The sequence below is a fragment of the Hydractinia symbiolongicarpus genome, chromosome 9, assembly GCF_029227915.1.
Source record: "Hydractinia symbiolongicarpus strain clone_291-10 chromosome 9, HSymV2.1, whole genome shotgun sequence".
Lineage (NCBI taxonomy): Eukaryota > Metazoa > Cnidaria > Hydrozoa > Anthoathecata > Hydractiniidae > Hydractinia > Hydractinia symbiolongicarpus.
In genome coordinates this window covers 7,924,643-7,950,409 of record NC_079883.1, presented here as the reverse complement: position 1 = coordinate 7,950,409, position 25,767 = coordinate 7,924,643, and the positions used below count along the sequence as shown (strand labels likewise).

Sequence of the window (25,767 nt, the reverse complement as noted above, 5' to 3'; positions counted from 1 at the left end):
ACCATGTCTGACGCAGCAGCTAAAGGAGGAAAACAGGCACCTAAAGTAGCCAAGAAAGGTGAAAAAAGAGCCGGCAAAAAAGGAGGAAAGATTGGTGGAACTGGTGAAAAGAAACGCAAGAGAAAGAGAAAGGAAAGTTATGCTATTTACATCTACAATGTTTTGAAACAAGTTCACCCAGATGTCGGAGTTTCAAGCAAAGCTATGAGCATCATGAACTCATTTGTCAACGACATCTTTGAGCGCATTGCTTCCGAAGCTTCGCGTTTGGCTCTTCAAAACAAAAAGTCGACCATCTCTTCTCGTGAAATTCAAACCGCAGTACGTCTTCTCTTGCCTGGAGAACTTGCAAAACACGCAGTCAGTGAAGGAACAAAAGCCGTCACAAAATACACAAGCAGCAAGTAAACCAACGTCTACCAAACACAAACGGTCTTTTTTAAGACCACACATCTTTAAAAAAACATTTACTTGGCGTCACTACAAGTTAACCGAAGTTAATAAAACTTCTAAATAATGTGCTTAAGAACACTAGCCTACATTTAAAATACTTCCCCATGTGTGTGTGTGGATTAGCTTCACTTTTCATACGTATTATTAGCTGTACTTGCAGAAAAGACAAGTACATTGATCCATGTTATTGCTTACATTTAACTTAACCCAGCTTTTCACGGAAACACTCCCAGGCAAATTAACCCTACAAAGTATTTCTAAATTTTTTTTGTGTCATATATGACATAGTATCGTATAGCAATAAATGTAACTGTGACAAGACTTTACACATTGTGTAATTTGGAAGCGTGCACAAAGTAATGTTTTAAAAGATTTGTGGCTATAAAAATAGCCGTTTTTGTTGAGCAATGACAACGCTTAACCTCCGAATCCGTAAAGAGTTCTTCCTTGACGTTTTAAGGCATAAACAACATCCATAGCGGTAACGGTCTTGCGTTTAGCGTGCTCTGTGTAGGTTACAGCATCACGAATAACATTCTCTAAGAAAACCTTCAGTACACCTCTGGTTTCCTCATAGATAAGGCCAGAGATACGTTTGACACCACCTCGTCGAGCAAGACGTCGAATAGCAGGTTTTGTGATTCCCTGAATGTTATCACGAAGAATTTTTCGGTGACGTTTAGCACCTCCTTTTCCCAATCCTTTACCTCCTTTTCCGCGTCCAGACATATTGATATAGTTGCGTACAGAACGAGTACAAAAACAACGTTTGAGTTAACAGAATTCAGACAGCTTTAAAAAGAGGCCATAAAATTACTACTGCTCGTGGAAACACCCTAATTAACCAATAGAGTTGCGTCATTACAAAATGTTCCGAACATTTTGTACATTTTTTTAAGTAAAACTGTAGTTTTTTTAAAAATTCGTGGTCTTAATGTTTCAGTAAGGCAATAATTTGGCATCGTTGGAATTCGCCAAACCTTCTGCTACTTACTAAAAAAAAAAAAAGTCAAAGCTTTTGTGTATCAGAAGATACAGCCGTTTTCCCGTAGCCAAAAAACACAGATTTTATAAAAATGTTAAAGTAATGAGCGTAATGTCATTATGCAGCCAATCAGAAATTACTTTCTTAGCACCAATCAAATGGTTTGTTTTGAACCTTAGCTGTCAATCAATATGAGAAATAAAACTTTGGCGCGATAGTGCATTTTAGACCGTCTTGTGTATCCGTACTACATCGACTTCTTAAAATATGGCTCGTACAAAGCAAACTGCACGTAAATCTACTGGAGGAAAGGCTCCACGAAAACAACTCGCCACTAAAGCTGCGAGGAAAAGCGCACCAGCTACTGGAGGAGTGAAAAAACCACATCGTTACAGACCTGGTACAGTTGCTCTCAGAGAAATCAGAAGATACCAGAAGTCAACCGAGCTCTTGATCCGCAAGTTGCCTTTCCAGCGTCTTGTGCGAGAAATTGCTCAGGACTTCAAAACAGATCTGCGATTCCAGAGCACAGCCGTTATGGCTCTGCAAGAGGCTTCTGAAGCGTACCTTGTTGGCTTGTTCGAGGATACTAACTTGTGTGCCATTCACGCAAAACGAGTTACAATCATGCCTAAAGACATCCAGTTGGCAAGAAGAATTCGTGGGGAACGTGCCTAAGCATCTTACCAAACAAAAAACGGCTATTTTTATAGCCACACATCCATAAAAAATATTACGGCTAGCTTTTTATATCAAACTTTGTTCTGCTTTCTGTTTAAATTTTATGCTACATAAAAATTTTATGCTACATAAAGTTTGACAATGTTAAAAATATGAAGGGCAAGAAAAGTAAAAGCAAGAAAATAAGAAATTTAAAAACGAAAATACTTAAACTTAGGGAATCTAATCTTAAAATTACTCTTTTTTAACTGTTTAAGTGACTTAAACAAGTTTAACTTTGTACCAAGATAATGTTTTTTTGTAAATGTGTGGCTATAAAAATAGCCGTTTGTTAATGTAATAGCCAGATACACACAAATTATTTTTTTGCGGTCTTCTTTGCTGCCTTTTTGGGAGTCTTTTTGACCTTCTTTGCTGCAGGTTTTTTAGCAACAGGCTTCTTTGTGGGTTTCTTAGCTGCTGGTTTCTTAGCCGAGGCTTTCTTTGTGGCAGGCTTCTTTGCTGCTTTCTTTGGCGTGCTCTTCTTTGCTGGCTTCTTTTTTGGTGTACTTTTTCTTTGCAGTAGGCTTCTTTGCCGTTGGCTTTTTTGCTGCGGCCTTTTTCTTAGGTTTTTCTTTTTTTACCTGACCTAGCTTGAATGATCCAGAAGCACCAGTGCCTTTAGTTTGAATCAAATCGCCTGATGTTACTCCTCGTTTAAGAGCCATTTTCAGATGATGATCTGAGTTTCAGCAACTTTGTAATTTGCATGAATATATTTTGTAATAGCTTGGCGAGATGAACCACCGCGTTCCTTTAGGGTAGCGATAGCAGCCTTGATCATGTCCACATATTTAGGGTGATCAGCTGTCTTCTTTGCAGCAGGTTTCTTCTTGGGTGCGATTTTCTTTGGAGAAGCTGCTTCACTCATTTTTAATGTTTTCTTACAACAATCCAACGATAAACGATGCTTGTTATCACAGTAGAAGTATACTAAACATTACCGTGTAAATGAGATATAATTTAAGACGGTGCGAAGTATGCGGACGTAAAAGTACCACTCCCGGGAATTGATTTGGCGCGAAAACAGAAATGTGTGTTTCTGTACATCGTATAATGTCCGTTTTGGGAGCCGCGACTATGCGAAAGCATGTTAATTTTTATTTGTAGCACGACGCAATAGTCTGAAAGAGAAGCTGCTGGAGTTTGAGGTCTTCAGCATTACATCTACTCTGTTAATTTGGGCTTCTTCCGCGCCCGTGTTAGGATTTTCATAAAGCGTTCTTTGGTTTGCGTTGCGTATGTCGGCCTACATCATCGACACGGCCTGTTTCCGGCTATTAGGAGCAATTCATATATTGGGCACTGCGTTTCGACTTTTTTATTAGACCACAGTAAAAAAATTCACTCACAGAAGTCCCTTTCTTTCATGGCTACAAACACGAAGAATTCTGTCGTAAGTAAAACGAATGCGCAAGCCAAAATAACGATGGGGCGAAGTCATAAGCATCGCCCTGTGGCCCAATGGATAAGGCATCTGACTACGAATCAGGGGATTCCAGGTTCGACTCCTGGCAGGGTCGCACTGTCGCATTTCGGCTGCATGGTCTACTGTGTAACGCGCGCGCACGTTCTGGCGTAATGCGTTGATAAACGGAATGTACGCAGTCATATTGGAAAGTAATATCACGCACTTAGTATCGTCGCCTTTGTTAGCATTCATGTAAGTTACCATCCACTCGCTACAGTCGCTCTCCATCCTACGGGCTAAATCAACAGCCGTGATTTTTACTATGTCGCCGTCCATCCGTACGCGGTGACAGTTGTAAGCTTTACAGTAACGTGACATGCTCCACAAGCAGTTACGGTGTGTGGACGATGCCTATCATGGCAACGCTTGTTCTTTATCGCTTCTCGGCCTAATGGCTAAGATCAAGTGTAGTATCTGTTCTTATCAGTTTAATATCTGGTAGGCCATTCTCTGAATGGTCAGTATATTAATCTGATTTTTGGCCTTGGGTCATGGAGGTGGATTCATTCACGCCGTGACCACGGGTTGCCTTGGTGTTGCACTATTACCGATGGCGGCCCACATAAGCAATAAAAGAATAATAGCAGTCCTCTTTCCGACGGCACTCTGCATAGTCTACGGCGGGAACAAAACGCGTACACTGGGGAGAATACAGCCTATGCCCCGCGACACGGCAGTTTATAACACACTCAAGCCACAAGCATTAACAAACTTTGAAGGGTACCCTCATGCTACGGTGCAGTTCCAACTCATACTTACCTGACGGGGAAGTAAAGACTGATCAATGAGGGTTTTCTTCCAGAGTGAGGCTCTTGCATTGCACTACGCTTGGGCTGACCTCTGCGATTACTGCAAACGTCAGTAACTCGACCGTACAATTTCTGGTAGTGGGGGCCTGCGTCCGCGCTCGCCCCCTCCTTAATTCAAAATGAATGAGCTTAGAAAAGTTGCGCGGCCAAATGTCGGTGGTGACTTAAACGCTAAGGTAAAACCTCGCTTGGCTGTTACGAAACGTGATTGCGATATAAGTCCTCGGAAGGCGGCGGAATTTTATTTTATTTGCCATTCCGTCAGGGTTATTGGATGATCGGCAATAGATCGAGTTTGTATGCATTTGAAAGCTCTTTTTTCTCGTACTATCACCTGAAAATGTCGTAGGAAAATGTCATAGGAAACACTTTCAACAACCGCCACGTTCCTTAATTGTTATAACAAGAAATATATCACAGCACCATTGAAATGAAAAGGCAACAAATGAAAATGAAAAGCCTACGACACCGGGAGTTCCCAGGCGGTCCCCCATCCAAGTACTATCCCGGCCCGACGATGCTTAACTTCCGTGATCAGACGAGAACGGGTGTGTTCATCGTGGTATGGCCGTAGACATTAGTAGGGGCAAATACGTGCAATTTATTTTGACGTTGTGATCAAATTTTTTTATTTAATTTCTTTGAGTTACTTAGGACAAGGCGTATGCATGGATTATCTATTAGACTTTAAGGTTATAGTTTTGTGAAAAAAACAATGTTTTTTAAAGATGTGTGGCTATAAAAATAGCCGTTGTTTTCTGAGTGTAGCGGTTTACTTCTTCTGTCCTTTGTCGTTCTTCTTTGGGAGTAAGACAGCTTGAATGTTTGGCAAAACACCACCAGCTGCAATGGTTACACCGCTCAAAAGTTTGTTTAATTCTTCATCATTACGAACAGCCAATTGTAAATGTCTTGGAATAATCCTAGCTTTTTTGTTGTCTCTTGCTGCGTTACCAGCCAACTCCAATATCTCAGCAGATAAATATTCCAAGACGGCTGCTAAGTAAACTGGTGCTCCAGATCCAATTCGGTTAGCATAGTGCCCTCTACGAAGGAATCTATGCACTCTACCGACTGGAAATTGAAGTCCAGCTCTTGAGGATCTTGTCTTGGCTTTAGCCTTAGCTTTTCCACCTTTTCCACGTCCAGACATAACTGCGATTTGATTTGTAAGTTAATACAAAAACGTACGAATATTTAACGTAAGTGTTAACGAAATAAACTTTACTCGTTTTTTCATCATAAAAATAGGATCGAAATCATGTTTTTTTAACCAATCATAATTAAGTATTAAACAAAAGATTTTTTTTTTAACCAATTAAATTGCGTATCGGCGTTTTCGGATCGAATTCGATCCGATTTTTTTACTTATAAACAAAAAGTTTTGACTTGCAGTTTAATGCTTATTTACAAGTTAAGTAGCAAAAATTTTTAACCATGTCTGACGCAGCAGCTAAAGGAGGAAAACAGGCACCTAAAGTAGCCAAGAAAGGTGAAAAAAGAGCCGGCAAAAAAGGAGGAAAGATTGGTGGAACTGGTGAAAAGAAACGCAAGAGAAAGAGAAAGGAAAGTTATGCTATTTACATCTACAATGTTTTGAAACAAGTTCACCCAGATGTCGGAGTTTCAAGCAAAGCTATGAGCATCATGAACTCATTTGTCAACGACATCTTTGAGCGCATTGCTTCCGAAGCTTCGCGTTTGGCTCTTCAAAACAAAAAGTCGACCATCTCTTCTCGTGAAATTCAAACCGCAGTACGTCTTCTCTTGCCTGGAGAACTTGCAAAACACGCAGTCAGTGAAGGAACAAAAGCCGTCACAAAATACACAAGCAGCAAGTAAACCAACGTCTACCAAACACAAACGGTCTTTTTTAAGACCACACATCTTTAAAAAAACATTTACTTGGCGTCACTACAAGTTAACCGAAGTTAATAAAACTTCTAAATAATGTGCTTAAGAACACTAGCCTACATTTAAAATACTTCCCCATGTGTGTGTGTGGATTAGCTTCACTTTTCATACGTATTATTAGCTGTACTTGCAGAAAAGACAAGTACATTGATCCATGTTATTGCTTACATTTAACTTAACCCAGCTTTTCACGGAAACACTCCCAGGCAAATTAACCCTACAAAGTATTTCTAAATTTTTTTTGTGTCATATATGACATAGTATCGTATAGCAATAAATGTAACTGTGACAAGACTTTACACATTGTGTAATTTGGAAGCGTGCACAAAGTAATGTTTTAAAAGATTTGTGGCTATAAAAATAGCCGTTTTTGTTGAGCAATGACAACGCTTAACCTCCGAATCCGTAAAGAGTTCTTCCTTGACGTTTTAAGGCATAAACAACATCCATAGCGGTAACGGTCTTGCGTTTAGCGTGCTCTGTGTAGGTTACAGCATCACGAATAACATTCTCTAAGAAAACCTTCAGTACACCTCTGGTTTCCTCATAGATAAGGCCAGAGATACGTTTGACACCACCTCGTCGAGCAAGACGTCGAATAGCAGGTTTTGTGATTCCCTGAATGTTATCACGAAGAATTTTTCGGTGACGTTTAGCACCTCCTTTTCCCAATCCTTTACCTCCTTTTCCGCGTCCAGACATATTGATATAGTTGCGTACAGAACGAGTACAAAAACAACGTTTGAGTTAACAGAATTCAGACAGCTTTAAAAAGAGGCCATAAAATTACCTACTGCTCGTGGAAACACCCTAATTAACCAATAGAGTTGCGTCATTACAAAATGTTCCGAACATTTTGTACATTTTTTTAAGTAAAACTGTAGTTTTTTTAAAAATTCGTGGTCTTAATGTTTCAGTAAGGCAATAAATTTGGCATCGTTGGAATTCGCCAAACCTTCTGCTACTTACTAAAAAAAAAAAAAGTCAAAAGCTTTTGTGTATCAGAAGATACAGCCGTTTTCCCGTAGCCAAAAAACACAGATTTTATAAAAATGTTAAAGTAATGAGCGTAATGTCATTATGCAGCCAATCAGAAATTACTTTCTTAGCACCAATCAAATGGTTTGTTTTGAACCTTAGCTGTCAATCAATATGAGAAATAAAACTTTGGCGCGATAGTGCATTTTAGACCGTCTTGTGTATCCGTACTACATCGACTTCTTAAAATATGGCTCGTACAAAGCAAACTGCACGTAAATCTACTGGAGGAAAGGCTCCACGAAAACAACTCGCCACTAAAGCTGCGAGGAAAAGCGCACCAGCTACTGGAGGAGTGAAAAAACCACATCGTTACAGACCTGGTACAGTTGCTCTCAGAGAAATCAGAAGATACCAGAAGTCAACCGAGCTCTTGATCCGCAAGTTGCCTTTCCAGCGTCTTGTGCGAGAAATTGCTCAGGACTTCAAAACAGATCTGCGATTCCAGAGCACAGCCGTTATGGCTCTGCAAGAGGCTTCTGAAGCGTACCTTGTTGGCTTGTTCGAGGATACTAACTTGTGTGCCATTCACGCAAAACGAGTTACAATCATGCCTAAAGACATCCAGTTGGCAAGAAGAATTCGTGGGGAACGTGCCTAAGCATCTTACCAAACAAAAAACGGCTATTTTTATAGCCACACATCCATAAAAAATATTACGGCTAGCTTTTTATATCAAACTTTGTTCTGCTTTCTGTTTAAATTTTATGCTACATAAAAATTTTATGCTACATAAAGTTTGACAATGTTAAAAATATGAAGGGCAAGAAAAGTAAAAGCAAGAAAATAAGAAATTTAAAAACGAAAATACTTAAACTTAGGGAATCTAATCTTAAAATTACTCTTTTTTAACTGTTTAAGTGACTTAAACAAGTTTAACTTTGTACCAAGATAATGTTTTTTTGTAAATGTGTGGCTATAAAAATAGCCGTTTGTTAATGTAATAGCCAGATACACACAAATTATTTTTTTGCGGTCTTCTTTGCTGCCTTTTTGGGAGTCTTTTTGACCTTCTTTGCTGCAGGTTTTTTAGCAACAGGCTTCTTTGTGGGTTTCTTAGCTGCTGGTTTCTTAGCCGAGGCTTTCTTTGTGGCAGGCTTCTTTGCTGCTTTCTTTGGCGTGCTCTTCTTTGCTGGCTTCTTTTTTGGTGTACTTTTCTTTGCAGTAGGCTTCTTTGCCGTTGGCTTTTTTGCTGCGGCCTTTTTCTTAGGTTTTTCTTTTTTTACCTGACCTAGCTTGAATGATCCAGAAGCACCAGTGCCTTTAGTTTGAATCAAATCGCCTGATGTTACTCCTCGTTTAAGAGCCATTTTCAGATGATGATCTGAGTTTTCAGCAACTTTGTAATTTGCATGAATATATTTTGTAATAGCTTGGCGAGATGAACCACCGCGTTCCTTTAGGGTAGCGATAGCAGCCTTGATCATGTCCACATATTTAGGGTGATCAGCTGTCTTCTTTGCAGCAGGTTTCTTCTTGGGTGCGATTTTCTTTGGAGAAGCTGCTTCACTCATTTTTAATGTTTTCTTACAACAATCCAACGATAAACGATGCTTGTTATCACAGTAGAAGTATACTAAACATTACCGTGTAAATGAGATATAATTTAAGACGGTGCGAAGTATGCGGACGTAAAAGTACCACTCCCGGGAATTGATTTGGCGCGAAAACAGAAATGTGTGTTTCTGTACATCGTATAATGTCCGTTTTGGGAGCCGCGACTATGCGAAAGCATGTTAATTTTTATTTGTAGCACGACGCAATAGTCTGAAAGAGAAGCTGCTGGAGTTTGAGGTCTTCAGCATTACATCTACTCTGTTAATTTGGGCTTCTTCCGCGCCCGTGTTAGGATTTTCATAAAGCGTTCTTTGGTTTGCGTTGCGTATGTCGGCCTACATCATCGACACGGCCTGTTTCCGGCTATTAGGAGCAATTCATATATTGGGCACTGCGTTTCGACTTTTTTATTAGACCACAGTAAAAAAATTCACTCACAGAAGTCCCTTTCTTTCATGGCTACAAACACGAAGAATTCTGTCGTAAGTAAAACGAATGCGCAAGCCAAAATAACGATGGGGCGAAGTCATAAGCATCGCCCTGTGGCCCAATGGATAAGGCATCTGACTACGAATCAGGGGATTCCAGGTTCGACTCCTGGCAGGGTCGCACTGTCGCATTTCGGCTGCATGGTCTACTGTGTAACGCGCGCGCACGTTCTGGCGTAATGCGTTGATAAACGGAATGTACGCAGTCATATTGGAAAGTAATATCACGCACTTAGTATCGTCGCCTTTGTTAGCATTCATGTAAGTTACCATCCACTCGCTACAGTCGCTCTCCATCCTACGGCTAAATCAACAGCCGTGATTTTTACTATGTCGCCGTCCATCCGTACGCGGTGACAGTTGTAAGCTTTACAGTAACGTGACATGCTCCACAAGCAGTTACGGTGTGTGGACGATGCCTATCATGGCAACGCTTGTTCTTTATCGCTTCTCGGCCTAATGGCTAAGATCAAGTGTAGTATCTGTTCTTATCAGTTTAATATCTGGTAGGCCATTCTCTGAATGGTCAGTATATTAATCTGATTTTTGGCCTTGGGTCATGGAGGTGGATTCATTCACGCCGTGACCACGGGTTGCCTTGGTGTTGCACTATTACCGATGGCGGCCCACATAAGCAATAAAAGAATAATAGCAGTCCTCTTTCCGACGGCACTCTGCATAGTCTACGGCGGGAACAAAACGCGTACACTGGGGGAGAATACAGCCTATGCCCCGCGACACGGCAGTTTATAACACACTCAAGCCACAAGCATTAACAAACTTTGAAGGGTACCCTCATGCTACGGTGCAGTTCCAACTCATACTTACCTGACGGGGAAGTAAAGACTGATCAATGAGGGTTTTCTTCCAGAGTGAGGCTCTTGCATTGCACTACGCTTGGGCTGACCTCTGCGATTACTGCAAACGTCAGTAACTCGACCGTACAATTTCTGGTAGTGGGGGCCTGCGTCCGCGCTCGCCCCCTCCTTAATTCAAAATGAATGAGCTTAGAAAAGTTGCGCGGCCAAATGTCGGTGGTGACTTAAACGCTAAGGTAAAACCTCGCTTGGCTGTTACGAAACGTGATTGCGATATAAGTCCTCGGAAGGCGGCGGAATTTTATTTTATTTGCCATTCCGTCAGGGTTATTGGATGATCGGCAATAGATCGAGTTTGTATGCATTTGAAAGCTCTTTTTTCTCGTACTATCACCTGAAAATGTCGTAGGAAAATGTCATAGGAAACACTTTCAACAACCGCCACGTTCCTTAATTGTTATAACAAGAAATATATCACAGCACCATTGAAATGAAAAGGCAACAAATGAAAATGAAAAGCCTACGACACCGGGAGTTCCCAGGCGGTCCCCCATCCAAGTACTATCCCGGCCCGACGATGCTTAACTTCCGTGATCAGACGAGAACGGGTGTGTTCATCGTGGTATGGCCGTAGACATTAGTAGGGGCAAATACGTGCAATTTATTTTGACGTTGTGATCAAATTTTTTTATTTAATTTCTTTGAGTTACTTAGGACAAGGCGTATGCATGGATTATCTATTAGACTTTAAGGTTATAGTTTTGTGAAAAAAACAATGTTTTTTTAAAGATGTGTGGCTATAAAAATAGCCGTTGTTTTCTGAGTGTAGCGGTTTACTTCTTCTGTCCTTTGTCGTTCTTCTTTGGGAGTAAGACAGCTTGAATGTTTGGCAAAACACCACCAGCTGCAATGGTTACACCGCTCAAAAGTTTGTTTAATTCTTCATCATTACGAACAGCCAATTGTAAATGTCTTGGAATAATCCTAGCTTTTTTGTTGTCTCTTGCTGCGTTACCAGCCAACTCCAATATCTCAGCAGATAAATATTCCAAGACGGCTGCTAAGTAAACTGGTGCTCCAGATCCAATTCGGTTAGCATAGTGCCCTCTACGAAGGAATCTATGCACTCTACCGACTGGAAATTGAAGTCCAGCTCTTGAGGATCTTGTCTTGGCTTTAGCCTTAGCTTTTCCACCTTTTCCACGTCCAGACATAACTGCGATTTGATTTGTAAGTTAATACAAAAACGTACGAATATTTAACGTAAGTGTTAACGAAATAAACTTTACTCGTTTTTTCATCATAAAAATAGGATCGAAATCATGTTTTTTTAACCAATCATAATTAAGTATTAAACAAAAGATTTTTTTTTTAACCAATTAAATTGCGTATCGGCGTTTTCGGATCGAATTCGATCCGATTTTTTTACTTATAAACAAAAAGTTTTGACTTGCAGTTTAATGCTTATTTACAAGTTAAGTAGCAAAAATTTTTAACCATGTCTGACGCAGCAGCTAAAGGAGGAAAACAGGCACCTAAAGTAGCCAAGAAAGGTGAAAAAAGAGCCGGCAAAAAAGGAGGAAAGATTGGTGGAACTGGTGAAAAGAAACGCAAGAGAAAGAGAAAGGAAAGTTATGCTATTTACATCTACAATGTTTTGAAACAAGTTCACCCAGATGTCGGAGTTTCAAGCAAAGCTATGAGCATCATGAACTCATTTGTCAACGACATCTTTGAGCGCATTGCTTCCGAAGCTTCGCGTTTGGCTCTTCAAAACAAAAAGTCGACCATCTCTTCTCGTGAAATTCAAACCGCAGTACGTCTTCTCTTGCCTGGAGAACTTGCAAAACACGCAGTCAGTGAAGGAACAAAAGCCGTCACAAAATACACAAGCAGCAAGTAAACCAACGTCTACCAAACACAAACGGTCTTTTTTAAGACCACACATCTTTAAAAAAACATTTACTTGGCGTCACTACAAGTTAACCGAAGTTAATAAAACTTCTAAATAATGTGCTTAAGAACACTAGCCTACATTTAAAATACTTCCCCATGTGTGTGTGTGGATTAGCTTCACTTTTCATACGTATTATTAGCTGTACTTGCAGAAAAGACAAGTACATTGATCCATGTTATTGCTTACATTTAACTTAACCCAGCTTTTCACGGAAACACTCCCAGGCAAATTAACCCTACAAAGTATTTCTAAATTTTTTTTGTGTCATATATGACATAGTATCGTATAGCAATAAATGTAACTGTGACAAGACTTTACACATTGTGTAATTTGGAAGCGTGCACAAAGTAATGTTTTAAAAGATTTGTGGCTATAAAAATAGCCGTTTTTGTTGAGCAATGACAACGCTTAACCTCCGAATCCGTAAAGAGTTCTTCCTTGACGTTTTAAGGCATAAACAACATCCATAGCGGTAACGGTCTTGCGTTTAGCGTGCTCTGTGTAGGTTACAGCATCACGAATAACATTCTCTAAGAAAACCTTCAGTACACCTCTGGTTTCCTCATAGATAAGGCCAGAGATACGTTTGACACCACCTCGTCGAGCAAGACGTCGAATAGCAGGTTTTGTGATTCCCTGAATGTTATCACGAAGAATTTTTCGGTGACGTTTAGCACCTCCTTTTCCCAATCCTTTACCTCCTTTTCCGCGTCCAGACATATTGATATAGTTGCGTACAGAACGAGTACAAAAACAACGTTTGAGTTAACAGAATTCAGACAGCTTTAAAAAGAGGCCATAAAATTACCTACTGCTCGTGGAAACACCCTAATTAACCAATAGAGTTGCGTCATTACAAAATGTTCCGAACATTTTGTACATTTTTTTAAGTAAAACTGTAGTTTTTTTAAAAATTCGTGGTCTTAATGTTTCAGTAAGGCAATAAATTTGGCATCGTTGGAATTCGCCAAACCTTCTGCTACTTACTAAAAAAAAAAAAAGTCAAAAGCTTTTGTGTATCAGAAGATACAGCCGTTTTCCCGTAGCCAAAAAACACAGATTTTATAAAAATGTTAAAGTAATGAGCGTAATGTCATTATGCAGCCAATCAGAAATTACTTTCTTAGCACCAATCAAATGGTTTGTTTTGAACCTTAGCTGTCAATCAATATGAGAAATAAAACTTTGGCGCGATAGTGCATTTTAGACCGTCTTGTGTATCCGTACTACATCGACTTCTTAAAATATGGCTCGTACAAAGCAAACTGCACGTAAATCTACTGGAGGAAAGGCTCCACGAAAACAACTCGCCACTAAAGCTGCGAGGAAAAGCGCACCAGCTACTGGAGGAGTGAAAAAACCACATCGTTACAGACCTGGTACAGTTGCTCTCAGAGAAATCAGAAGATACCAGAAGTCAACCGAGCTCTTGATCCGCAAGTTGCCTTTCCAGCGTCTTGTGCGAGAAATTGCTCAGGACTTCAAAACAGATCTGCGATTCCAGAGCACAGCCGTTATGGCTCTGCAAGAGGCTTCTGAAGCGTACCTTGTTGGCTTGTTCGAGGATACTAACTTGTGTGCCATTCACGCAAAACGAGTTACAATCATGCCTAAAGACATCCAGTTGGCAAGAAGAATTCGTGGGGAACGTGCCTAAGCATCTTACCAAACAAAAAACGGCTATTTTTATAGCCACACATCCATAAAAAATATTACGGCTAGCTTTTTATATCAAACTTTGTTCTGCTTTCTGTTTAAATTTTATGCTACATAAAAATTTTATGCTACATAAAGTTTGACAATGTTAAAAATATGAAGGGCAAGAAAAGTAAAAGCAAGAAAATAAGAAATTTAAAAACGAAAATACTTAAACTTAGGGAATCTAATCTTAAAATTACTCTTTTTTAACTGTTTAAGTGACTTAAACAAGTTTAACTTTGTACCAAGATAATGTTTTTTTGTAAATGTGTGGCTATAAAAATAGCCGTTTGTTAATGTAATAGCCAGATACACACAAATTATTTTTTTGCGGTCTTCTTTGCTGCCTTTTTGGGAGTCTTTTTGACCTTCTTTGCTGCAGGTTTTTTAGCAACAGGCTTCTTTGTGGGTTTCTTAGCTGCTGGTTTCTTAGCCGAGGCTTTCTTTGTGGCAGGCTTCTTTGCTGCTTTCTTTGGCGTGCTCTTCTTTGCTGGCTTCTTTTTTGGTGTACTTTTCTTTGCAGTAGGCTTCTTTGCCGTTGGCTTTTTTGCTGCGGCCTTTTTCTTAGGTTTTTCTTTTTTTACCTGACCTAGCTTGAATGATCCAGAAGCACCAGTGCCTTTAGTTTGAATCAAATCGCCTGATGTTACTCCTCGTTTAAGAGCCATTTTCAGATGATGATCTGAGTTTTCAGCAACTTTGTAATTTGCATGAATATATTTTGTAATAGCTTGGCGAGATGAACCACCGCGTTCCTTTAGGGTAGCGATAGCAGCCTTGATCATGTCCACATATTTAGGGTGATCAGCTGTCTTCTTTGCAGCAGGTTTCTTCTTGGGTGCGATTTTCTTTGGAGAAGCTGCTTCACTCATTTTTAATGTTTTCTTACAACAATCCAACGATAAACGATGCTTGTTATCACAGTAGAAGTATACTAAACATTACCGTGTAAATGAGATATAATTTAAGACGGTGCGAAGTATGCGGACGTAAAAGTACCACTCCCGGGAATTGATTTGGCGCGAAAACAGAAATGTGTGTTTCTGTACATCGTATAATGTCCGTTTTGGGAGCCGCGACTATGCGAAAGCATGTTAATTTTTATTTGTAGCACGACGCAATAGTCTGAAAGAGAAGCTGCTGGAGTTTGAGGTCTTCAGCATTACATCTACTCTGTTAATTTGGGCTTCTTCCGCGCCCGTGTTAGGATTTTCATAAAGCGTTCTTTGGTTTGCGTTGCGTATGTCGGCCTACATCATCGACACGGCCTGTTTCCGGCTATTAGGAGCAATTCATATATTGGGCACTGCGTTTCGACTTTTTTATTAGACCACAGTAAAAAAATTCACTCACAGAAGTCCCTTTCTTTCATGGCTACAAACACGAAGAATTCTGTCGTAAGTAAAACGAATGCGCAAGCCAAAATAACGATGGGGCGAAGTCATAAGCATCGCCCTGTGGCCCAATGGATAAGGCATCTGACTACGAATCAGGGGATTCCAGGTTCGACTCCTGGCAGGGTCGCACTGTCGCATTTCGGCTGCATGGTCTACTGTGTAACGCGCGCGCACGTTCTGGCGTAATGCGTTGATAAACGGAATGTACGCAGTCATATTGGAAAGTAATATCACGCACTTAGTATCGTCGCCTTTGTTAGCATTCATGTAAGTTACCATCCACATCGCTACAGTCGCTCTCCATCCTACGGCTAAATCAACAGCCGTGATTTTTACTATGTCGCCGTCCATCCGTACGCGGTGACAGTTGTAAGCTTTACAGTAACGTGACATGCTCCACAAGCAGTTACGGTGTGTGGACGATGCCTATCATGGCAACGCTTGTTCTTTATCGCTTCTCGGCCTAATGGCTAAGATCAAGTGTAGTATCTGTTCTTATCAGTTTAATATCTGGTAGGCCATTCTCTGAATGGTCAGTATATTAATCTGATTTTTGGCCTTGGGTCATGGAGGTGGATTCATTCACGCCGTGACCACGGGTTGCCTTGGTGTTGCACTATTACCGATGGCGGCCCACATAAGCAATAAAAGAATAATAGCAGTCCTCTTTCCGACGGCACTCTGCATAGTCTACGGCGGGAACAAAACGCGTACACTGGGGGAGAATACAGCCTATGCCCCGCGACACGGCAGTTTATAACACACTCAAGCCACAAGCATTAACAAACTTTGAAGGGTACCCTCATGCTACGGTGCAGTTCCAACTCATACTTACCTGACGGGGAAGTAAAGACTGATCAATGAGGGTTTTCTTCCAGAGTGAGGCTCTTGCATTGCACTACGCTTGGGCTGACCTCTGCGATTACTGCAAACGTCAGTAACTCGACCGTACAATTTCTGGTAGTGGGGGCCTGCGTCCGCGCTCGCCCCCTCCTTAATTCAAAATGAATGAGCTTAGAAAAGTTGCGCGGCCAAATGTCGGTGGTGACTTAAACGCTAAGGTAAAACCTCGCTTGGCTGTTACGAAACGTGATTGCGATATAAGTCCTCGGAAGGCGGCGGAATTTTATTTTATTTGCCATTCCGTCAGGGTTATTGGATGATCGGCAATAGATCGAGTTTGTATGCATTTGAAAGCTCTTTTTTCTCGTACTATCACCTGAAAATGTCGTAGGAAAATGTCATAGGAAACACTTTCAACAACCGCCACGTTCCTTAATTGTTATAACAAGAAATATATCACAGCACCATTGAAATGAAAAGGCAACAAATGAAAATGAAAAGCCTACGACACCGGGAGTTCCCAGGCGGTCCCCCATCCAAGTACTATCCCGGCCCGACGATGCTTAACTTCCGTGATCAGACGAGAACGGGTGTGTTCATCGTGGTATGGCCGTAGACATTAGTAGGGGCAAATACGTGCAATTTATTTTGACGTTGTGATCAAATTTTTTTATTTAATTTCTTTGAGTTACTTAGGACAAGGCGTATGCATGGATTATCTATTAGACTTTAAGGTTATAGTTTTGTGAAAAAAACAATGTTTTTTTAAAGATGTGTGGCTATAAAAATAGCCGTTGTTTTCTGAGTGTAGCGGTTTACTTCTTCTGTCCTTTGTCGTTCTTCTTTGGGAGTAAGACAGCTTGAATGTTTGGCAAAACACCACCAGCTGCAATGGTTACACCGCTCAAAAGTTTGTTTAATTCTTCATCATTACGAACAGCCAATTGTAAATGTCTTGGAATAATCCTAGCTTTTTTGTTGTCTCTTGCTGCGTTACCAGCCAACTCCAATATCTCAGCAGATAAATATTCCAAGACGGCTGCTAAGTAAACTGGTGCTCCAGATCCAATTCGGTTAGCATAGTGCCCTCTACGAAGGAATCTATGCACTCTACCGACTGGAAATTGAAGTCCAGCTCTTGAGGATCTTGTCTTGGCTTTAGCCTTAGCTTTTCCACCTTTTCCACGTCCAGACATAACTGCGATTTGATTTGTAAGTTAATACAAAAACGTACGAATATTTAACGTAAGTGTTAACGAAATAAACTTTACTCGTTTTTTCATCATAAAAATAGGATCGAAATCATGTTTTTTTAACCAATCATAATTAAGTATTAAACAAAAGATTTTTTTTTTAACCAATTAAATTGCGTATCGGCGTTTTCGGATCGAATTCGATCCGATTTTTTTACTTATAAACAAAAAGTTTTGACTTGCAGTTTAATGCTTATTTACAAGTTAAGTAGCAAAAATTTTTAACCATGTCTGACGCAGCAGCTAAAGGAGGAAAACAGGCACCTAAAGTAGCCAAGAAAGGTGAAAAAAGAGCCGGCAAAAAAGGAGGAAAGATTGGTGGAACTGGTGAAAAGAAACGCAAGAGAAAGAGAAAGGAAAGTTATGCTATTTACATCTACAATGTTTTGAAACAAGTTCACCCAGATGTCGGAGTTTCAAGCAAAGCTATGAGCATCATGAACTCATTTGTCAACGACATCTTTGAGCGCATTGCTTCCGAAGCTTCGCGTTTGGCTCTTCAAAACAAAAAGTCGACCATCTCTTCTCGTGAAATTCAAACCGCAGTACGTCTTCTCTTGCCTGGAGAACTTGCAAAACACGCAGTCAGTGAAGGAACAAAAGCCGTCACAAAATACACAAGCAGCAAGTAAACCAACGTCTACCAAACACAAACGGTCTTTTTTAAGACCACACATCTTTAAAAAAACATTTACTTGGCGTCACTACAAGTTAACCGAAGTTAATAAAACTTCTAAATAATGTGCTTAAGAACACTAGCCTACATTTAAAATACTTCCCCATGTGTGTGTGTGGATTAGCTTCACTTTTCATACGTATTATTAGCTGTACTTGCAGAAAAGACAAGTACATTGATCCATGTTATTGCTTACATTTAACTTAACCCAGCTTTTCACGGAAACACTCCCAGGCAAATTAACCCTACAAAGTATTTCTAAATTTTTTTTGTGTCATATATGACATAGTATCGTATAGCAATAAATGTAACTGTGACAAGACTTTACACATTGTGTAATTTGGAAGCGTGCACAAAGTAATGTTTTAAAAGATTTGTGGCTATAAAAATAGCCGTTTTTGTTGAGCAATGACAACGCTTAACCTCCGAATCCGTAAAGAGTTCTTCCTTGACGTTTTAAGGCATAAACAACATCCATAGCGGTAACGGTCTTGCGTTTAGCGTGCTCTGTGTAGGTTACAGCATCACGAATAACATTCTCTAAGAAAACCTTCAGTACACCTCTGGTTTCCTCATAGATAAGGCCAGAGATACGTTTGACACCACCTCGTCGAGCAAGACGTCGAATAGCAGGTTTTGTGATTCCCTGAATGTTATCACGAAGAATTTTTCGGTGACGTTTAGCACCTCCTTTTCCCAATCCTTTACCTCCTTTTCCGCGTCCAGACATATTGATATAGTTGCGTACAGAACGAGTACAAAAACAACGTTTGAGTTAACAGAATTCAGACAGCTTTAAAAAGAGGCCATAAAATTACCTACTGCTCGTGGAAACACCCTAATTAACCAATAGAGTTGCGTCATTACAAAATGTTCCGAACATTTTGTACATTTTTTTAAGTAAAACTGTAGTTTTTTTAAAAATTCGTGGTCTTAATGTTTCAGTAAGGCAATAAATTTGGCATCGTTGGAATTCGCCAAACCTTCTGCTACTTACTAAAAAAAAAAAAAAGTCAAAAGCTTTTGTGTATCAGAAGATACAGCCGTTTTCCCGTAGCCAAAAAACACAGATTTTATAAAAATGTTAAAGTAATGAGCGTAATGTCATTATGCAGCCAATCAGAAATTACTTTCTTAGCACCAATCAAATGGTTTGTTTTGAACCTTAGCTGTCAATCAATATGAGAAATAAAACTTTGGCGCGATAGTGCATTTTAGACCGTCTTGTGTATCCGTACTACATCGACTTCTTAAAATATGGCTCGTACAAAGCAAACTGCACGTAAATCTACTGGAGGAAAGGCTCCACGAAAACAACTCGCCACTAAAGCTGCGAGGAAAAGCGCACCAGCTACTGGAGGAGTGAAAAAACCACATCGTTACAGACCTGGTACAGTTGCTCTCAGAGAAATCAGAAGATACCAGAAGTCAACCGAGCTCTTGATCCGCAAGTTGCCTTTCCAGCGTCTTGTGCGAGAAATTGCTCAGGACTTCAAAACAGATCTGCGATTCCAGAGCACAGCCGTTATGGCTCTGCAAGAGGCTTCTGAAGCGTACCTTGTTGGCTTGTTCGAGGATACTAACTTGTGTGCCATTCACGCAAAACGAGTTACAATCATGCCTAAAGACATCCAGTTGGCAAGAAGAATTCGTGGGGAACGTGCCTAAGCATCTTACCAAACAAAAAACGGCTATTTTTATAGCCACACATCCATAAAAAATATTACGGCTAGCTTTTTATATCAAACTTTGTTCTGCTTTCTGTTTAAATTTTATGCTACATAAAAATTTTATGCTACATAAAGTTTGACAATGTTAAAAATATGAAGGGCAAGAAAAGTAAAAGCAAGAAAATAAGAAATTTAAAAACGAAAATACTTAAACTTAGGGAATCTAATCTTAAAATTACTCTTTTTTAACTGTTTAAGTGACTTAAACAAGTTTAACTTTGTACCAAGATAATGTTTTTTTGTAAATGTGTGGCTATAAAAATAGCCGTTTGTTAATGTAATAGCCAGATACACACAAATTATTTTTTTGCGGTCTTCTTTGCTGCCTTTTTGGGAGTCTTTTTGACCTTCTTTGCTGCAGGTTTTTTAGCAACAGGCTTCTTTGTGGGTTTCTTAGCTGCTGGTTTCTTAGCCGAGGCTTTCTTTGTGGCAGGCTTCTTTGCTGCTTTCTTTGGCGTGCTCTTCTTTGCTGGCTTCTTTTTTGGTGTACTTTTCTTTGCAGTAGGCTTCTTTGCCGTTGGCTTTTTTGCTGCGGCCTTTTTCTTAGGTTTTTCTTTTTTTACCTGACCTAGCTTGAATGATCCAGAAGCACCAGTGCCTTTAGTTTGAATCAAATCGCCTGATGTTACTCCTCGTTTAAGAGCCATTTTCAGATGATGATCTGAGTTTTCAGCAACTTTGTAATTTGCATGAATATATTTTGTAATAGCTTGGCGAGATGAACCACCGCGTTCCTTTAGGGTAGCGATAGCAGCCTTGATCATGTCCACATATTTAGGGTGATCAGCTGTCTTCTTTGCAGCAGGTTTCTTCTTGGGTGCGATTTTCTCTTGGAGAAGCTGCTTCACTCATTTTTAATGTTTTCTTACAACAATCCAACGATAAACGATGCTTGTTATCACAGTAGAAGTATACTAAACATTACCGTGTAAATGAGATATAATTTAAGACGGTGCGAAGTATGCGGACGTAAAAGTACCACTCCCGGGAATTGATTTGGCGCGAAAACAGAAATGTGTGTTTCTGTACATCGTATAATGTCCGTTTTGGGAGCCGCGACTATGCGAAAGCATGTTAATTTTTATTTGTAGCACGACGCAATAGTCTGAAAGAGAAGCTGCTGGAGTTTGAGGTCTTCAGCATTACATCTACTCTGTTAATTTGGGCTTCTTCCGCGCCCGTGTTAGGATTTTCATAAAGCGTTCTTTGGTTTGCGTTGCGTATGTCGGCCTACATCATCGACACGGCCTGTTTCCGGCTATTAGGAGCAATTCATATATTGGGCACTGCGTTTCGACTTTTTTATTAGACCACAGTAAAAAAATTCACTCACAGAAGTCCCTTTCTTTCATGGCTACAAACACGAAGAATTCTGTCGTAAGTAAAACGAATGCGCAAGCCAAAATAACGATGGGGCGAAGTCATAAGCATCGCCCTGTGGCCCAATGGATAAGGCATCTGACTACGAATCAGGGGATTCCAGGTTCGACTCCTGGCAGGGTCGCACTGTCGCATTTCGGCTGCATGGTCTACTGTGTAACGCGCGCGCACGTTCTGGCGTAATGCGTTGATAAACGGAATGTACGCAGTCATATTGGAAAGTAATATCACGCACTTAGTATCGTCGCCTTTGTTAGCATTCATGTAAGTTACCATCCACTCGCTACAGTCGCTCTCCATCCTACGGCTAAATCAACAGCCGTGATTTTTACTATGTCGCCGTCCATCCGTACGCGGTGACAGTTGTAAGCTTTACAGTAACGTGACATGCTCCACAAGCAGTTACGGTGTGTGGACGATGCCTATCATGGCAACGCTTGTTCTTTATCGCTTCTCGGCCTAATGGCTAAGATCAAGTGTAGTATCTGTTCTTATCAGTTTAATATCTGGTAGGCCATTCTCTGAATGGTCAGTATATTAATCTGATTTTTGGCCTTGGGTCATGGAGGTGGATTCATTCACGCCGTGACCACGGGTTGCCTTGGTGTTGCACTATTACCGATGGCGGCCCACATAAGCAATAAAAGAATAATAGCAGTCCTCTTTCCGACGGCACTCTGCATAGTCTACGGCGGGAACAAAACGCGTACACTGGGGGAGAATACAGCCTATGCCCCGCGACACGGCAGTTTATAACACACTCAAGCCACAAGCATTAACAAACTTTGAAGGGTACCCTCATGCTACGGTGCAGTTCCAACTCATACTTACCTGACGGGGAAGTAAAGACTGATCAATGAGGGTTTTCTTCCAGAGTGAGGCTCTTGCATTGCACTACGCTTGGGCTGACCTCTGCGATTACTGCAAACGTCAGTAACTCGACCGTACAATTTCTGGTAGTGGGGGCCTGCGTCCGCGCTCGCCCCCTCCTTAAGTCAAAATGAATGAGCTTAGAAAAGTTGCGCGGCCAAATGTCGGTGGTGACTTAAACGCTAAGGTAAAACCTCGCTTGGCTGTTACGAAACGTGATTGCGATATAAGTCCTCGGAAGGCGGCGGAATTTTATTTTATTTGCCATTCCGTCAGGGTTATTGGATGATCGGCAATAGATCGAGTTTGTATGCATTTGAAAGCTCTTTTTTCTCGTACTATCACCTGAAAATGTCGTAGGAAAATGTCATAGGAAACACTTTCAACAACCGCCACGTTCCTTAATTGTTATAACAAGAAATATATCACAGCACCATTGAAATGAAAAGGCAACAAATGAAAATGAAAAGCCTACGACACCGGGAGTTCCCAGGCGGTCCCCCATCCAAGTACTATCCCGGCCCGACGATGCTTAACTTCCGTGATCAGACGAGAACGGGTGTGTTCATCGTGGTATGGCCGTAGACATTAGTAGGGGCAAATACGTGCAATTTATTTTGACGTTGTGATCAAATTTTTTTATTTAATTTCTTTGAGTTACTTAGGACAAGGCGTATGCATGGATTATCTATTAGACTTTAAGGTTATAGTTTTGTGAAAAAAACAATGTTTTTTTAAAGATGTGTGGCTATAAAAATAGCCGTTGTTTTCTGAGTGTAGCGGTTTACTTCTTCTGTCCTTTGTCGTTCTTCTTTGGGAGTAAGACAGCTTGAATGTTTGGCAAAACACCACCAGCTGCAATGGTTACACCGCTCAAAAGTTTGTTTAATTCTTCATCATTACGAACAGCCAATTGTAAATGTCTTGGAATAATCCTAGCTTTTTTGTTGTCTCTTGCTGCGTTACCAGCCAACTCCAATATCTCAGCAGATAAATATTCCAAGACGGCTGCTAAGTAAACTGGTGCTCCAGATCCAATTCGGTTAGCATAGTGCCCTCTACGAAGGAATCTATGCACTCTACCGACTGGAAATTGAAGTCCAGCTCTTGAGGATCTTGTCTTGGCTTTAGCCTTAGCTTTTCCACCTTTTCCACGTCCAGACATAACTGCGATTTGATTTGTAAGTTAATACAAAAACGTACGAATATTTAACGTAAGTGTTAACGAAATAAACTTTACTCGTTTTTTCATCATAAAAATAGGATCGAAATCATGTTTTTTTAACCAATCATAATTAAGTATTAAACAAAAGATTTTTTTTTTAACCAATTAAATTGCGTATCGGCGTTTTCGGATCGAATTCGATCCGATTTTTTTACTTATAAACAAAAAGTTTTGACTTGCAGTTTAATGCTTATTTACAAGTTAAGTAGCAAAAATTTTTAACCATGTCTGACGCAGCAGCTAAAGGAGGAAAACAGGCACCTAAAGTAGCCAAGAAAGGTGAAAAAAGAGCCGGCAAAAAAGGAGGAAAGATTGGTGGAACTGGTGAAAAGAAACGCAAGAGAAAGAGAAAGGAAAGTTATGCTATTTACATCTACAATGTTTTGAAACAAGTTCACCCAGATGTCGGAGTTTCAAGCAAAGCTATGAGCATCATGAACTCATTTGTCAACGACATCTTTGAGCGCATTGCTTCCGAAGCTTCGCGTTTGGCTCTTCAAAACAAAAAGTCGACCATCTCTTCTCGTGAAATTCAAACCGCAGTACGTCTTCTCTTGCCTGGAGAACTTGCAAAACACGCAGTCAGTGAAGGAACAAAAGCCGTCACAAAATACACAAGCAGCAAGTAAACCAACGTCTACCAAACACAAACGGTCTTTTTTAAGACCACACATCTTTAAAAAAACATTTACTTGGCGTCACTACAAGTTAACCGAAGTTAATAAAACTTCTAAATAATGTGCTTAAGAACACTAGCCTACATTTAAAATACTTCCCCATGTGTGTGTGTGGATTAGCTTCACTTTTCATACGTATTATTAGCTGTACTTGCAGAAAAGACAAGTACATTGATCCATGTTATTGCTTACATTTAACTTAACCCAGCTTTTCACGGAAACACTCCCAGGCAAATTAACCCTACAAAGTATTTCTAAATTTTTTTTGTGTCATATATGACATAGTATCGTATAGCAATAAATGTAACTGTGACAAGACTTTACACATTGTGTAATTTGGAAGCGTGCACAAAGTAATGTTTTAAAAGATTTGTGGCTATAAAAATAGCCGTTTTTGTTGAGCAATGACAACGCTTAACCTCCGAATCCGTAAAGAGTTCTTCCTTGACGTTTTAAGGCATAAACAACATCCATAGCGGTAACGGTCTTGCGTTTAGCGTGCTCTGTGTAGGTTACAGCATCACGAATAACATTCTCTAAGAAAACCTTCAGTACACCTCTGGTTTCCTCATAGATAAGGCCAGAGATACGTTTGACACCACCTCGTCGAGCAAGACGTCGAATAGCAGGTTTTGTGATTCCCTGAATGTTATCACGAAGAATTTTTCGGTGACGTTTAGCACCTCCTTTTCCCAATCCTTTACCTCCTTTTCCGCGTCCAGACATATTGATATAGTTGCGTACAGAACGAGTACAAAAACAACGTTTGAGTTAACAGAATTCAGACAGCTTTAAAAAGAGGCCATAAAATTACCTACTGCTCGTGGAAACACCCTAATTAACCAATAGAGTTGCGTCATTACAAAATGTTCCGAACATTTTGTACATTTTTTTAAGTAAAACTGTAGTTTTTTTAAAAATTCGTGGTCTTAATGTTTCAGTAAGGCAATAAATTTGGCATCGTTGGAATTCGCCAAACCTTCTGCTACTTACTAAAAAAAAAAAAAGTCAAAAGCTTTTGTGTATCAGAAGATACAGCCGTTTTCCCGTAGCCAAAAAACACAGATTTTATAAAAATGTTAAAGTAATGAGCGTAATGTCATTATGCAGCCAATCAGAAATTACTTTCTTAGCACCAATCAAATGGTTTGTTTTGAACCTTAGCTGTCAATCAATATGAGAAATAAAACTTTGGCGCGATAGTGCATTTTAGACCGTCTTGTGTATCCGTACTACATCGACTTCTTAAAATATGGCTCGTACAAAGCAAACTGCACGTAAATCTACTGGAGGAAAGGCTCCACGAAAACAACTCGCCACTAAAGCTGCGAGGAAAAGCGCACCAGCTACTGGAGGAGTGAAAAAAACCACATCGTTACAGACCTGGTACAGTTGCTCTCAGAGAAATCAGAAGATACCAGAAGTCAACCGAGCTCTTGATCCGCAAGTTGCCTTTCCAGCGTCTTGTGCGAGAAATTGCTCAGGACTTCAAAACAGATCTGCGATTCCAGAGCACAGCCGTTATGGCTCTGCAAGAGGCTTCTGAAGCGTACCTTGTTGGCTTGTTCGAGGATACTAACTTGTGTGCCATTCACGCAAAACGAGTTACAATCATGCCTAAAGACATCCAGTTGGCAAGAAGAATTCGTGGGGAACGTGCCTAAGCATCTTACCAAACAAAAAACGGCTATTTTTATAGCCACACATCCATAAAAAATATTACGGCTAGCTTTTTATATCAAACTTTGTTCTGCTTTCTGTTTAAATTTTATGCTACATAAAAATTTTATGCTACATAAAGTTTGACA

At 40.2% G+C, this 25,767-nt stretch overlaps 1 protein-coding gene and 12 non-coding genes across 13 annotated transcripts in view; 8 read left to right on the top strand and 5 right to left on the bottom strand.

The window, feature by feature from the left end:
- LOC130657762 (histone H2A-beta, sperm) overlaps positions 1-25,767 on the bottom strand; it is a 198,997-nt gene that overhangs the window by 117,135 nt on the left and 56,095 nt on the right. The window lies entirely within an intron of this gene.
- On the top strand, positions 4,005-4,196 carry LOC130660662 (U2 spliceosomal RNA). Its single transcript, XR_008987860.1, has one exon. It is a non-coding gene; the product is annotated as a U2 spliceosomal RNA (small nuclear RNA).
- Positions 4,381-4,545, top strand: LOC130659607 (U1 spliceosomal RNA). Its single transcript, XR_008986812.1, has one exon. It is a non-coding gene; the product is annotated as a U1 spliceosomal RNA (small nuclear RNA).
- On the bottom strand, positions 4,896-5,014 carry LOC130659537 (5S ribosomal RNA). The gene has a single exon (XR_008986741.1). It is a non-coding gene; the product is annotated as a 5S ribosomal RNA (ribosomal RNA).
- Positions 9,879-10,070, top strand: LOC130660661 (U2 spliceosomal RNA). Its single transcript, XR_008987859.1, has one exon. It is a non-coding gene; the product is annotated as a U2 spliceosomal RNA (small nuclear RNA).
- On the top strand, positions 10,256-10,420 carry LOC130659606 (U1 spliceosomal RNA). Its single transcript, XR_008986811.1, has one exon. It is a non-coding gene; the product is annotated as a U1 spliceosomal RNA (small nuclear RNA).
- Positions 10,771-10,889, bottom strand: LOC130659525 (5S ribosomal RNA). The gene has a single exon (XR_008986729.1). It is a non-coding gene; the product is annotated as a 5S ribosomal RNA (ribosomal RNA).
- Positions 15,756-15,947, top strand: LOC130660660 (U2 spliceosomal RNA). Its single transcript, XR_008987858.1, has one exon. It is a non-coding gene; the product is annotated as a U2 spliceosomal RNA (small nuclear RNA).
- LOC130659605 (U1 spliceosomal RNA) lies at positions 16,133-16,297 on the top strand. The gene has a single exon (XR_008986809.1). It is a non-coding gene; the product is annotated as a U1 spliceosomal RNA (small nuclear RNA).
- LOC130659512 (5S ribosomal RNA) lies at positions 16,648-16,766 on the bottom strand. Its single transcript, XR_008986717.1, has one exon. It is a non-coding gene; the product is annotated as a 5S ribosomal RNA (ribosomal RNA).
- LOC130660659 (U2 spliceosomal RNA) lies at positions 21,634-21,825 on the top strand. Its single transcript, XR_008987857.1, has one exon. It is a non-coding gene; the product is annotated as a U2 spliceosomal RNA (small nuclear RNA).
- LOC130659604 (U1 spliceosomal RNA) lies at positions 22,011-22,175 on the top strand. Its single transcript, XR_008986808.1, has one exon. It is a non-coding gene; the product is annotated as a U1 spliceosomal RNA (small nuclear RNA).
- LOC130659500 (5S ribosomal RNA) lies at positions 22,526-22,644 on the bottom strand. The gene has a single exon (XR_008986705.1). It is a non-coding gene; the product is annotated as a 5S ribosomal RNA (ribosomal RNA).